The sequence below is a fragment of the Haliaeetus albicilla genome, unplaced genomic scaffold (assembly GCF_947461875.1).
Source record: "Haliaeetus albicilla unplaced genomic scaffold, bHalAlb1.1 scaffold_75, whole genome shotgun sequence".
Classification (NCBI taxonomy): domain Eukaryota; kingdom Metazoa; phylum Chordata; class Aves; order Accipitriformes; family Accipitridae; genus Haliaeetus; species Haliaeetus albicilla.
This window is the reverse complement of record NW_027212466.1, coordinates 222,362-236,385: the sequence shown is the minus strand read 5'-3', so window position 1 is coordinate 236,385 and position 14,024 is coordinate 222,362. Positions and strand designations below refer to the sequence as shown.

The window sequence follows — 14,024 nt, the reverse complement described above, 5'->3', positions numbered from 1 at the left end:
CCAAAACTCCTCATCCAGCAAAACCTCCCACGCTTATGCGGAGCTTTGATTCTCGGGGCTCCGCTGTTCCTCTTGCTGATGCTAATGCCCTTGGTGGCATCAGTTCCCATAATCACGGATTGCTATTTAAAATATTTATTGCAGGACTGATCCTTCTGAGATTATTACCCTGGATGAAATGTCACAAACGACCGTATGGAAGGCTCTCACTTTGAAGACAGAAACCCTTTGAATCCAGGGAGGAAAAAGGTAAAGGATTGCACGTGAACGTGACCGTGCTCCTCTGCAAGCGACGGCGCACGCCTACGCTTTTCCCACGCTTTGGCCGGCAAGGCTGAGCAAACGGCCTGTCCCTGGGAACAGGCAGTGAGGACCGTGGCATGCAAACCAGCTCCTCTCTGCTGGGGTGGTCCCCCGAACAGGGCTGAATCAGCAGCAGCTGGCAGGTCTTCCACTGATGATGCTCTCCCTCTTTTTCTCTTCCCTTCGCCTTTCCCCACTCCCGCTTTTCACGTTTAGGAATCTTGACTTTGAAGGAGAGGAGTGAGAGCGTGACTTGGGGATGTGCCAACGGAGACGGAGGGAGAAAGCGCTTTGTTTCAGTTGGAGGATTCCCATTAAAGCCATGCAGACGTTTTCAGTTATCCTTGGTGTGCTTCAGGCATTCAGTATCTCTAGACCAGCAAGCTGAGGTGAACGTCACAGTCAATGGGAGTTTGGTGGTGTTAAGTCTGCGTGCGTACGTGCATGTGGGGGTGTGGGTTTGTAGTGGTAGAGGGACTGCTACTGCTTTATCATTCAGTGCTGCTCTTTTAATACCTAATTCCTCTTCTTTTTTTTTTTCTCTTTTTTCCAAATGTAAACTGGGAACGTCCAAAATAATTTTCTGTTATATTTGATGCATTCTCCACTTTCTTCTTCATCACGACCGGGTTTTTGTTCTGGTTTGGGGTCCTGGCTTTAATTCACTCTTATGTCTCTTACTGGTACGAGAGGGATGCCTTCTGTGGCAGGGCAGCATAGAGAGCGTCTGAGCAGTTGGCCTAAGGTGAAAGAAAAGCATTTGCTCCCTGCGCTCCAGTTTTACCTCTCTTGGTTTGGTTTGGTTTGGTTTCTTTTTTTTTTTTGCTTTGGCTCTGCCATCAGCCTGGAAGCTGCAAAATGCAGAACTGCCACCTTCTTGTCCCCGGGCTGTAAACTGCATCTAAGGGAGCACTTCAGGTATTTGATTTTGAATACACCGTATGGTCACAGGAGCGGCCAGATGAGACCTGGGGCTCTGTGTCCCTGGGCTGCCCCCTCTGTTGTTCCTCCACTTCCCTTCTGTATTGGGTCTGGCTGAGTTGGAGTTCCTTTACCCCACAGCAGCCCTCGTAGTGCTGTGCTCTGTACTGGTAGCTAGAAAGCTGTTGATAACACAGCAGTGTTTTGGCCATGGCTGAGCAGTGCTGGCACAGCATCGAGGCTGTCTCTCTAACATTCCCCCCCTCCCCAGTAGGCGGGGGGTGGGCAAGATCTTGGGAGGCGAGGTAGCCAGGAAGAAGGCGTACAGGCAGCAAGAAGAGGCATCTAGGTAGCAAGTAAATCTTAGGTCCCTTCAGACGCTGGGGACCCTGCGTTCATGCAGCATTGGGCAGACCCCAGATGGATTTTCCCTTGGCACACTGTACAGATCCTGCCTGTGGAGAAGTTCCTCCTTTTGGTCATTCACGGTGTTATACAACTTTTCTTAGAAGAAAACAACTCTATGCGTAAAGGATGTTCACGCGCGGACTTCTTGCTGTACTTTAGATAACGGCAGGGCCGCGCAGGTGGCGTAATCGCTGGTACCAAGCAGGAGCTGCCTGGAGGCTCCTCTGTTACAGTCAACGAGCTCCGTTTATCCTGCGGCCAAGGGACATGTGTAGGGACACAGCCTGAAGGCCACGCTGTAGGTACAGCGCAGCACAGACCTGCACCCGCTCAGGTTAACTGTTAGGTGGATCCCTAAGTCCTGGAGGTACAGTGATCTCCCAGTCAGGATCTCTGCACCAGGCTGTTAAACTGCACGGTAACTCGGGAAGCAGAGAAGGTCCAGATCTGGAGGGGATGGTTAAGCACAGGGCCTCACGTTGAACCTCCTCTAAGCTCGTCCTGTGCTTACAGGGTTCTTGAGCCTCTCGGGCATCTCCCAGACTGGCCGGTTACTCCCAGCTCCCTCGTTCCTGCCTTCCCCTGCCTGCCTGCCTGCCCCACTTTGGCCCCTGCAGCAGCACTCAGCTGAGCACCCTCCGTTGCTCCTGGGGAAAGAGCGTCCTCCTTGCTCTCCGTGGCGTTCCCCCAGCACACGGTGCTGTAGCAAGGACAAGGCAGTCAGAGACAGACACAGCCTGTTGAGCAGAGCGTCCTGCACGCAGTGCTTCCGATAGAGCAGCTCAGGAGCAAGGAGGTGAGCTGGGTGTGCTGCCTCTCACAAAGAGCATTTTACATCGGCGACCTTCCCCGCTGGACCCTCTGCAGCCTCTCTTTTTCCCGGCGTTGTAGGTGTTAGGTTGTGTGGTTGAAGGTTCATCTCCACAAACACAGAGGAGGACAAAGGAGCAGTGGCAGGCAGGGGAACCCCAGTGACCTAGGCAGAGGCAAGGGAGCACCCTGCTGTGGCTTTTGCCAGGGCTGTCGCAGGAGAGGGATCGCCCACATTGCCTGGGTATGAGGCTCACCAGACAAGTATTGACTCTCCCTTGCTCAGCTCACAGACTGACGGGGGGGATGCGCTTCTGTGGCCATGCCCTGCCTCTGAAGCCCGGCCGTAGACAAAAAACTGGCTCAAACTGTGAAGGTTACCAGGCAAGACGTGACGGGGTGCACGTGTGTGGCAAGGTCTGTGCGTGTGAATGTCTGAAACTGAATTCTGAGCTGTCAAGCAGAAGCATGCTTCTTGCTACACGCAGCCAGCGTGGGCTGGTTGTAAATTTGGGTAACACCTGGAATAAGCAAAAGTGGCATGTCCCGAATCCTACAGTTAATACAGAGCTAGGAGCCAGAAGCCTTAATTCGGAGGCTGATCAGGCCTCGTACTGCTCACATAGACAACTTAGATTGGGAAAAGTGGGGGCGTGGGGTTCCAGAAAGAAGAGGTGGTGGCAAAAAGAAGGGTTCCCAGCAAGAAGAAGGGATCTTGAAGAGAAGAAAGGGACCCAGGAAGGAAAAGGTGAAGATCCTGGCTGGAGGAAATATCCTGGAAGTGGCGGAAGATCTTGGAGACCAGAGAGCCGCGTGGAGACAAGTGCCAGGGGATGCCCAGGGACCTTGACCAGCACCCTGCGAAACTGGTAACGGCGAGCAGCTGCACAGCAGGAACCAAGGTGACGTTCTGCCTGACCTTCCCGGGCCTGCAGTAGCCTCCCTGCTGGGAAGGGGAGTTGGATCAAGCAACTGCAGGATTCAATAGGAATGCATTTCACGAAGGTAAAGAGGACACAGCAGTGGCTTGGAAATGCTGGTTGGTTTAATGGTAAAACTGGAATTATTCTGTGAACTGTGCATTCCTTTTAATATGGACTTAATTTAATATAGCTGCTTTGAAGTTGTTCTGACTTCACCTTAATCGACACCTGCAATCTTCATCATCTTATCTTCTCCAACAGCGACACGACACCCTGCCCCTCCCCACCCCCTGCAAAAAAAACCCAAACCCAACCCAGGAAAAGAAGGACTTCAAGGGCAAGCTAGGCAGCAAAGTTGTGCGAGATTGGTCAAACTGCTCAAAGTTTGCAGAGAGATTGGAGCTTGCAATTCAGATGTGCGTCGCTCAGCATGGGGAGGGTAGTACGCACCTTTCACTGGAGTCAGAGGGAAGAACAGGGAGAAGGGAGCTGCAGCGTAAAGAGTAAAGAAGGACACAACATTCTTAGGAAAACTCTCCTTTTTGTTTCCTTTTCCTTGCTCCTTCGCTTCCAGAACTCCGTGGTCGCAGTTTGTGCTGCCTCACCTCCAGCACAGCGTGCAGAATGAAACGACTGTCACAGAATTCGTCCTCCTGGGGTTCTGCAGCACCCCAGCCCTGCAGCGCTGCCTCTGGCCTTTTCTCTGCCCTCTGCTCTGCCACTCTGATGGGAAACGCACTTGTCTTTCTGCTTATCTGCCTGGACTACTGCCTCCACAGCCCCATGTACTTCTTCCTCTGCCACTTCTCCATCGGGGACATCTGCTACGCCTCCAGCAATGTCCCCCGTATGCTAAGGAGCCTCCTTGGACAAGGCAGAACCCTCTCCGTTGCTGGGTGTGGGGCACAGATCCATCTTTATTTAATCTTTGCACTTACAGCGTGCGTGCTGCTGGCCGTGATGTCTCATGTTCGCTACGTGGCAATCTGCCGCCCCCCGCGCTATGCCTTCATCATGATCTGGAGGCTGCGCCTCAGCCTTGCCACGGTTTTGTGGGCTTTGGCGTTCGTATTTGGTACACTGCAAGCCTCTCTGGCTTTACACCTGCCTTTCTGCGGCCCCTGCGAGGTTGTCCACTTCTCCTGTGAAGTTCTTGCTGTCTTAAAGCTGGCCTGCACTGCCGCTCCTGCCAATAAAGTCCTGATCTTTGCTATTTGTGTGTGCTTCTTCCTCTTGCCTTTAGCCTTAATCCTGATTTCCTCCCTGGACACCCCGGCCACCGATCTGCGCATCCGCTCTGTGCCAGGATGGCACGAAACCTTGTCCACGTGTGGCTCCCACCCGACCGTGGTGGGTGTCTTTTATGGAAACGCCATCTTCATGTACGCGGGGCCCGGGAGCGGTAACTCCTCTGGGAGGGAGAAAGTTCTTTCCCTTTTCTGCAGTCTCGTCAGCCCCAGTTTGAACCCCGTCATTTACAGTCGGAGGAACAAGCAGGTGAAGGAAGCCTTGCTGAAGCTTCAGAGAAGGAAGAGGGTCTTTCATTCCGTCTAGCTGGTGCTCTAGGCTTTCACCTGTCTCCTGTCTTTCTGCTCTTTCTTCTTGAGCTCTTGGGGTATTTCTCATGGAATGTTAAGTGGTTCAAAGTGTTCTGGTTTCAGCTGGGATAGAGTTAAGTGTCTTCCTAGTATCTGGTACAGTGCTATGTTTTGAGTTCAGTATGCAAAGAACCTTGATAACACTGATGTTTGCAGTTGTTGCTAAGTAGCGTTTAGACTAAAGTCAAGGATTTTTCAGCTTCTCATGCCCAGCCAGCGAGAAAGCTGGAGGGGCACAAGAAGTTGGCACAGGACACAGCCAGGGCACCTGACCCAAACTGGCCAACAGGGTATTCCATACTATGCGACGTTCCATCTAGTATAGGAACTGAGGAGTGTGGGGGGGGAATCGCTGCTCGGGGACTAGCTGGGTGTCGATCGGCAGGTGGTGAGCGATTGCACTGCGCATCATTTGTACATTCCAATCCTTTTATTATTGCTGTTGTCATTTCATTAGTGTTATCATTATTAGTTTCTCCTTTTCTGTTCTATTAAACCATTCTTATCTCAACCCACGAGTTTTACTTCTTTTTCCAGATTTTCTCCCCCATCCCACTGGATGGGGGGGAGTGAGTGAGCGGCTGCGTGGTGCTTAGTTGCTGGCTGGGGTTAAACCACGGCGGAGACAGAGTCACAGCAGCACAGAATGGATGCTGAAAGGGACCTCTAGAGATCATCCAGCCCACCTCAGCTGCGCGAGCAGGGTCAGCTGCAGCAGGCTGTGAGTCTGGTTCTCGAAGGTGCCGTTGGCTGCGTTGCTCCCAGGTTGTGGAGCTCGCATGGGAAATGGGCAATAAAGAGGGATGAAGTTTCCAGGCACTTTCTGGCCGGTGCAGTGATTTTTTTTTTTTTTTTTTCCTTCTGATTTTTTCTCTCCCCTTCATGGTCTTGCAGCTGCCCAAGGTGCAGCCAGACAAGGGGAGGAGGGTCCCTGCGTGGCCTGCAGCTCCCTCCCTCGCCATTCTTGGGGTGATTTGGGGTTATTTTGCTGTGTCAGTGAGGCAAAGCTGGGCTCTCCGGGGCTGAGGTCAGTGGGACCCGAGGAAGGCCGTGATGGTCTTGAGGCTTTGAAGGGCTTTGCACCGAGCCCTGTCCCCGCTGGAGGGGACGCTGGTGGTGTTCAAGACGAAGGCCTTGCAGCCCTTGCTGTCGTGTGTGCCCGTGTCCCCCCCGGCCCCCGAGGTCTGTCCTTGTCGCAGGGGCTCTGTGCTGCTTTCTGCGTGGGGCCGTGTCCGTGAGTCCTGCAGGGACCTGTCTGTCCTGGCTTCCCCACCAAAGGGCTGCTCCCCCTGGGGAAGGGGAGAGGGGAGTCGTCCGCGTCCCGCCCCACCGTTGCCTGCCCCGCTGGTGGTGACTCGGCCCTGGGGGTGGCTCGGTTCCCCTCGGGGCTTTCCCCGGCTCGGATCTGGGGCTCAGCGGGGCTTTTGCACCTCTTGGGTGCTGTTTCTTGGTGCCCCCTGCTCTCCCTCCCCCTCCCACACAGGCACGGAGCGGTTCTGGAGAAGGAGCTTTTAATTGAAAAGACAAGAGGAAAGGTCCCATCCAAGTTGGTCTAACCCCTCCCCACCCCCCTCCCCGGCCCCTCCTTCAACAAGTACCCCCCCTCCTCTCCCACCCCCCACTCCCCCCATCTCCATCCCTCTCACCCCTGTCTAATCCCCGCCCCCCCTCACACCCCCACGTTGGCTGCAAGAGCCCTGCGCTTGCTGGGTGGCATTGGCAAGGAGCTCTGCGCCTGCCTCTTCCTCCGCTTGCCTGCCATGGCAGGTGGGGATGGTGGCAGGTCCATCCCGGCATCCTCCCACAGCTCCTGGGGCTCCATCCCGATGATGTTGAATATTTCTAGGCTCAGCATGGCGTCGCTGAGCTCGGGGATGCAGTAGTCAGGGGTGAGCATCTCCTCAGGCAGCGAGAGCGAGCTGAAGTCGCGGTGGGGGGTGGCTGCGCCGGTGCCACCAGCGTCCCCGGGCATGGAGCTCCTGCTGGGAGCATGCTGGTTGACGCCCACTCCATCTGGGGAGCAACCAAAGAGCACTAGGGCCTCTTGCAGAGGCACTTTCTCAGACGCTGCAAGTTCACCTACAGGCTCCCCAAGGGCTTGATTGTGGGGGTCAGCACAGGGGCTGGGGGGGACGTCACTGCCTGGGCGTGCCCCCACAGGGGTGGCCATGCCACAGGTGTTGATCTTGGCCAACGGCCCCTCGATGTTCTCGTAGCCGGGGATGGGTGTTGGCATCGCTGGGGGGGCTGGGGCCATCCCTCTCTCCGCTCCGCTGGTGCCAGCAGGGTCCCCAGACATGGGGCTGCTGCTGGGACCATCCTGGCTGACCCCCACTCCATCCAGGGAGCAACTGAAGAGCCTTAGGGCCTCTTCCAGGAGCATCTCCTCGGACACTGCAAGGTCGCCTGCAGTGTCCCCAACGGCTTGGTTGTGGCTGGCAGCGCAGGGGCTGGGGGGGACATCGCTGCCCAGGGGTGCCCCCACAGGGGTGGCCGTGCTGGGGATGTTGATCTGTGCCAACTGCCCCTCGCTGTGCTGGTAGCCGGGGATGGACAGTGGCAGCTCCAGAGGGGCTGGGGCCACGCCACTCCTCTGATTTTCACAGGGTGCGAGGTATTGTGGTTGGCCCTGGGGGGTCCCTGGGGCTGTCCAGGCCAGGGGGGCCCCGCAGCCCCCGGGACGCCACAGGGCAGCACCCGGCAGAGAAGCGGCGCCTTGGCCGAGCGTGGCGGTGGCCGGCGGAGGCAGGTGGGTGGTTGTCCACTGGATGCGGAAGACGCGGGGGTCAAAGAGGCAGCCACATGGAGCTCTCTGCAGCCCTGTGTGGGTGAGGGGGAGCCGTGCTGGGGCGGGGGGACTCTCCAGGGGCACCCGCCGAGCCGGCCCCGATGGCCGACATCCCCCAGCTCTGGGCCAGGGGCGTGGGGAGCTTGTGGCCGGGGCGATCCCCATGGGGTGAGCTGCTGTGCCGGTGGGACGGGGTTGCAAATCGGGGAGGAGACTCGCATCTAGGAGGTGAAACGGGAGAGGTGGCCCCAAATATTTGGGGAATTCTCTGCAGATGGGCTTTCCTGGGCACGTGCCGCCCGGGCAACGGCAAGGATGCTCACCGGGGCTTGCTGAACCCCCATGTGAAAAGTGCCAGGGGAAGGGGTGTGATGGGGATGGGGAAGGTGCCAGTGCAGACTGGGGTGCCATACCTGCTGGTGGTGCCTGGGGGGCCTGGGGTGTCCCCCCTGCCAGGGGTGCCCAGGCTGCAGGGAAGGGCTGCTCCCGCGCGGGCAGGCGGCACAGGTTGGCTGAGCCTAAGAGAGAGAGACGGGAGCGATGGCCGGCGGTCACCTCTGCTCTTGCCCCCCAAGAGCATCCCTGGGCTGCAGGGGTTGGGGTCAGTCCCTACCTTGAGGGTAGAAGTTTTTGGGGAGCACGAATGGCTGGAAAAGCTGGGGTGCCGGGGGGCCCCAGGGCCCAGGCAGTGGGAGCTGCACTGGTGGCTGCGCCATGGTCCCTTCTGGCTGTTGGCTGCCAAGGACTCTTTGGCGTCTCCCCGGAAGGAATGCGGGGGCTCCCTGTGTTTTGCCCCACCCCCAAGAGCCTCCCCAGCTCCTCCTGGGGAGGGAAAGGGTTAAGGGAGGCTGGGGTGCCCCCGGGGCCTACAGGCGGCTCTCAGGGTCTGCGGGTGCAAATCCTCTTTGCTTTCAACAGTATTTTTCCGGTGGGGGAAGAAGAACAAGTTGATTCAGCCGAGCCGAGCGGGGACCAAGCTGCAGCCGCAGCCTCCTTGCGCCAGATGGCAAATGCGTTTGCGACTGTTGCCCGTGCTTCTGTTCGCTGCGTTGACCGGAGCGAGGCAGAAATAGGAAAAAGGACCTCGAGGGCGCGAAGGAAGGTCACGCGGTGTCGCTCGGTGGCACGCTTTCCCCCAGCCCTCGCTCCAGTAGTGCTGTCAGGTCTTTTAGTCTCCTGATGGGAAAAGCAGCAGCTCTGGATCCCCCTCGGAGGGGGCGGCGCTTTCCCTGGGTGCGTGACACCCAGGAGGAGACGGTACCCGCCGCCGCGTGCTCCCAGAAAAGGACTGGATTCTGCCCAACGTCCGGTGTCGGGGCGCTGGGGCTGTTTGCGCTCTACGGGACCCCAGGGATGGGGTTAGTACATCCCCTCCTCGTGCTTGGAGGATTCGGCACTAGCAAGGACCCCCTGGTACCAAGGACACAGGCCTCTCGCTCCCACTGTGTGAACAGTGTGTGGCCTGGGGGAGTCGGGACAACTGCCGTGAACCGGAGGCCAAAGATCTCTCCTGGCCTGTATCCTGTTAATTAAAGAGATGGCGCGCTGTTGGTGAGGCACCTCTGGCTGCAAGATTGTGCAAGGCCATCTGCTGCGTAACTTGTGGCAGGGACCGATGCTGGGGGCGTGAAGGCAAGCGCACTTCTAAAACCATAAAACTCCGTTTCATTTCAGAGCGCAGCTGAGCCACCCCGCTCCTCAACACTCTGCCATCTGCACCGCTGTGGCTGGGACCGGGCAGTGCTGCACATCCCAAAGGCCACCAAGTCACACCCGTGTCCCCGCTGCTTTGCCGGGAGCTTCTGCGATGCGAGCGATGTTCTGGGGGCTGATCTCTTGGACTGCAGCTACTCTGTCCCTGACCGGCAGCTGGTCAGGAGGGTTGCGTCCCAGGTGGAATTCCACCTCTCTGACGAGAACCTGGCCAAGGATGCTTTCCTCCTGAAACATGTCCAGAAGAACAAGATGGGCTTCGTCAGCATCAAACTGCTGACGTCCTTGAAGAAGGTAGGCAGCCCGTTGCGTTGGCCAGCTGGGGTGGGAAGTGGCCTCCACGTGGAGGATGCCTGGGTGTCTGGGTGTGCTCTGGCTGTCTGCGGTGAGGTGCTCGGGGAGGTCCAGGCTCTGCTCAGGCTGCCTGTGTCCCGGCAAAGCGCTGGTGGTGCAGAGCTGGGCCCTGCTGTCTGCCTTCAACGTGCTGCAGCAGTTCTCCACCCAGGGAGGGTGGCTGGGGAAGCGGTGAGGGGTCCTCAAACCCCAAGCCCAGGGCTGGGTTCACCTCTTCTGCCCGTGGTTCCCCCAGGCTGCTTTGAGAGAGGAGAGCTCGTCCTCCGGCGCTGAGGCTCCTTTACATTTGGGTTTGGGGCTTTCTCTTTTCTTTTGTTTTTCATCACGACTAGATGAATGAGCAGCGGAGTTTATTAAAGCAACGGTACAGGTGCTTTTGGATTGCCCGTGATAAATAGACTGTCTGCAAAGCACGTGCAGGTGACAATACCGTTGCCTACAGGCGCGTTAAATGATGAAAGAAAAGAGCTCTAAAGAATTCTAAGTTTCCCAGGGAAGCACTCGGTACAGCCGAGTGTTCAAATCTCACGCAATAGGCATCCCTATGGCGGGGGGGAGAGAGGCTCAGCCCATCGGCTGATCCCAGAAGTCAGCGATGTCCTCCCGACTTGTCTGTGATGGTGTCTTCCCTGGCATTTCTCCTCTCTTAAGCCCTTTTATGTTTTCTGAGTTTTTCGGTGGAGCTTGAGTGACTCTAGTCACACATACTTCTCCTTTGATTGGTATAAAGTTCTCTCGGTTTGCTTTTAAAGGCATACGCTAGAGAAAATTCAGAGCGCGTGCTCAGTGGGGGTTGGTCGCACCTTGGAGATGGGTAACTTTGGGGGTGGAGGTGTGTTTTGGTATTATAATGAGCAAAGTTCACCCAAAGGACCTGCTGTTGCGTGTGAGTACCCCAGAACTGGGCATGTGTGATAGAAACCAGAAGCAGGGCATTAGCTCAACAGAACCCCCATTGTGTTACCTCCTTGCTTCAGTGGATTCAATGCAGGGAGCAAGCGTTCTCGTTCCGATCGTTCCGGTTCCCTATCCCTGCGATCACAGAACCTGGCCACGAGGTCTCGGCTCCGCTCCACCCTCTGTGTTCCTTTTCAGAGTCAGCATACCAAGCTCCCCTGGTGTTGCTGACGTCTAAAGTTGCAGGTCACGTTGCTTAGGGAGCTACCACAGAACCGATTCTTTACGTGTGCACTGCGTTCCTCCCTGGAGGTTCACCTTCCCTTCAGGGGCGGCGGGGGGACGTGTGTCATACCGACAAGTCACCTCCAGCAATCATTCCACGGGCTGTCGCTGTGCCCAGGAGGCCCAGGGGTCTCTCCCTGCCCTTGGCGGCCATGCCCTGGGCCCAGCTGCTGGGTGTCCCTGGCGCCTGCTCTGCCACTCGGCTCGCAAGGAGAAGCCTGGTGCTGTTCCTCTTCTCTCGGGCCATGGCAGGAACCAAGCGTGCAGCGCAGAGACCGCCCCTATTAGCCGTCCCCTCTCTGCGCCAGAGCTAAAGCCTGTGCGACCCCGCAGCCAGGAGGAGCAGGGACTTGATGTGGCTGGACACAACCCCTTTTCGTGGGGCGTAAGGGGGGTGATTTCGGCAGCCGCAGCCTGGAGGCAAGCCAAAGTGTAACCAGAGCCATAGGTTGGGATGGTGGGTGCCAAGAGCCCGCCACAGAAGTAAGCCAGGCTTTGAGAAACAAGTGCGCGGAGGTGACCCCGGTGTGGTGGAAGGAAAGGTTGGTCGTATTCAGACGTGGACCATTTGGATCCGTGACCAAAGCCCAGCCAGGCAAAGGACAGACAGCTCTTCCAAACTGTCAAAATAGCCCATTGCTGCTATTGCCGTCACATCCCCTTGTCCCACTGAAACCCAGCTGCACAGCCTTTCTATTAAACACACGCGTTGGCCGTGTTTATACGGGATAGCAAAGGCGCTTCAGCCATGGGTGAAACTTCCACAGCTCACCTGTGACTTGAACCTTTCTGAGAGTTCTTTGCCTACCTCGGTTTGTGGGAAGATGTTCGGATCTTGCCTCAAACCCTGGCAAGTCTCCTTTTCCTTTAGGATTTAGTATTTTGAGTACTGAGAGATTAAGAGAGGTAGTCTCCTTGCCATTTTGTGCGTTGGTGCCAAAATGGATCTGTACCTTCAGACTATGTAAATAAGGGCATGTAGGCCACAGACATTCCTTTGGTTGTGGTGATGCCAGAGGTGAAAGACAGGGGTTTGGTTCCCTCTGCAGAGATGTAGAGAGCATGCACGGTTTCCTCACCGTTCCTTACCAAGGCACCAAGGGACACTTGCTACCACGCTGTCAGGGGAGGTTCGGACTTGACGTGAGGAGACATTTCTTTGCCAAGAGGGTGGTCACACCCTGAAACAGGCTTCCTGGAGAGGTGGTGGATGCCCCGTGCCTGTCAGTGTTGAAGAGGCATTTGGACAATGCCCTTAATACCATGCTTGAACTTTTGGTCAGCCCTGAAACGGTCAGGTAATTGGACTAGATGATGGTTGTAGGTTCCTTCCAGCTGAACTATTCCATTCTATTCTGTTCTGTTCTACTCTGCTCTGTTCCCTGTGCTCACCATGAGTCAAATACCAACGAGACTGTTATTTGCCTGAAACGCCAGGGGGGTTTCAGCTCCAGAACCACTTTGAAGGACACATAACACAAAGGTTGCAAGTGGAAACAGGCTATTATTTTTATTTTTCTGAGTCTGTTTCAGAGCTGATGCTCACAAGCCTTAACACAATGTGCCTGTGTAGCCAGGAGCAGGCTGATGCATTCTTCAGTTGAGCTTGAGAAAACATCCTTTGCAGCCTGGCAAAGGCAAGTCCCAGAGCTACAGAAAGTAGCAGGAGGAATACAGGCCAAGCAGTCCCTGTTTCCTGAAGAGTGAGAACGTGCAGAATGAGGATCAGGACCGACCACACACAAAAGAAGAAGAAGGAGGAGGAGAAGGAGGTGTGTGTGGTACCGTGGGGTATTTTCCAAAGTATGACAGGTAGAGGTGAAAAGCGTATTTTTGCGTTCGGCAACTTGCTCCGCCGCTGTGCTTCTTGGCCAACGATGCACAAAAGGCGCTCTCGTGCCGGCCCTGCGCTTGATTTGCGTGCAGGAAGAGGTGAAAAGTGGCAGCTCGTGATGGGGCAGCAAGCCTGGAGCCCTTCCAAGCACAGGCTGTTTTGCCCAAGCTATAAGCCCTGGGGAAATGGAGCTAAGGGAAGAGCAGAGCTCACTCCTGCTCCAGACTTGCACTGGGCAAGAGAGCCCGAGAGAGGCAGGGCACGAGCGGTGCCTTGGAGGTGCAAGAGCAGCAGGCAGGGAGCTAGGCGAAAGGGCCCAGAGGAGCCCTGACAAGGGGCTGTGCTCAGTGCTACAGAGGACAAGAAGCAACCCCCGGGAGCATCCCTTGGAGCCCGGCCTGGGAGTCCGAAAGGTTCCTCCCCCCGGATGCGGGGCACGAGGGCCACCTTCGTGGAGCACGAGCAGCGGGCACCTAGCCACAACGGCCCAAAGGAGCCCTGGCGAGGGGCCGTGCTCAGTGCTGCAGAGGAAGGCAAAAAACCCCCGGGGACACTTGCTAGCCCACCGTGGGGGAAAAAAAGCCTTCCTCCCCCTAGCTGCAGGGCACGAGAGGCCATCTTCGTGGTGCACGAGCAGCAGGCAGTAACCTAGCCAAAATGGACTGGAGGAGCCCTGGCAAGTGGTCCTGCTCAGTGCTGCAGAGGAAGGCAAAAAAACCCCCGGGGCCCAGTGCCAATCTGCGCCGGGGGAAAATTCCTTCCTGACCCCAGAGCTGGCGATCGGCTATTCCCTGAGCACGTGAGCAAGACCTGCCTCCTGGTCCCGCAGGCTGGTCACGCCTCCCAGGGGATGTCCAGCCCCAGATTTCGTCAAGGCCGCTACCCAAGATGATTTTGCTCCTTTGGAGGAAGCTCTCCTCTTCGGGATGCACCCGAGACTCCTCCCAGGCATCTCCCAGAGTCTTTTAGCCTCTGCTCTAACTACCTAATGCCTCAGGTAGCAGCCCCAGACTCTTCCAAGGAAGCTACCCAAGATGATTCTTCTCTTTTGCAGGAAGCTCTCTCCTCCAGGATTGACCCAAGACTCCTCCCAGGCGTCTCCCAGAATGTTTTGACCTCTGCGTTCGGGACCGGAGATCCCAGCTACCTGCCCCAGACTCCTCCAAGTAAGTAGCTCAAGACATTTTTTT

At 56.6% G+C, this 14,024-nt stretch overlaps 1 long non-coding RNA gene across 1 annotated transcript in view; it reads left to right on the top strand.

The window, feature by feature from the left end:
- Positions 1–1,028: 1,028 nt before the first annotated feature.
- LOC138684146 (uncharacterized) overlaps positions 1,029–14,024 on the top strand; it is a 179,771-nt gene continuing 166,775 nt past the window's right edge. The window contains exon 1 of the long non-coding RNA XR_011323552.1: positions 1,029–1,100. This is a non-coding gene — a long non-coding RNA (uncharacterized lncRNA). The remainder of the gene's footprint in view (positions 1,101–14,024) is intronic.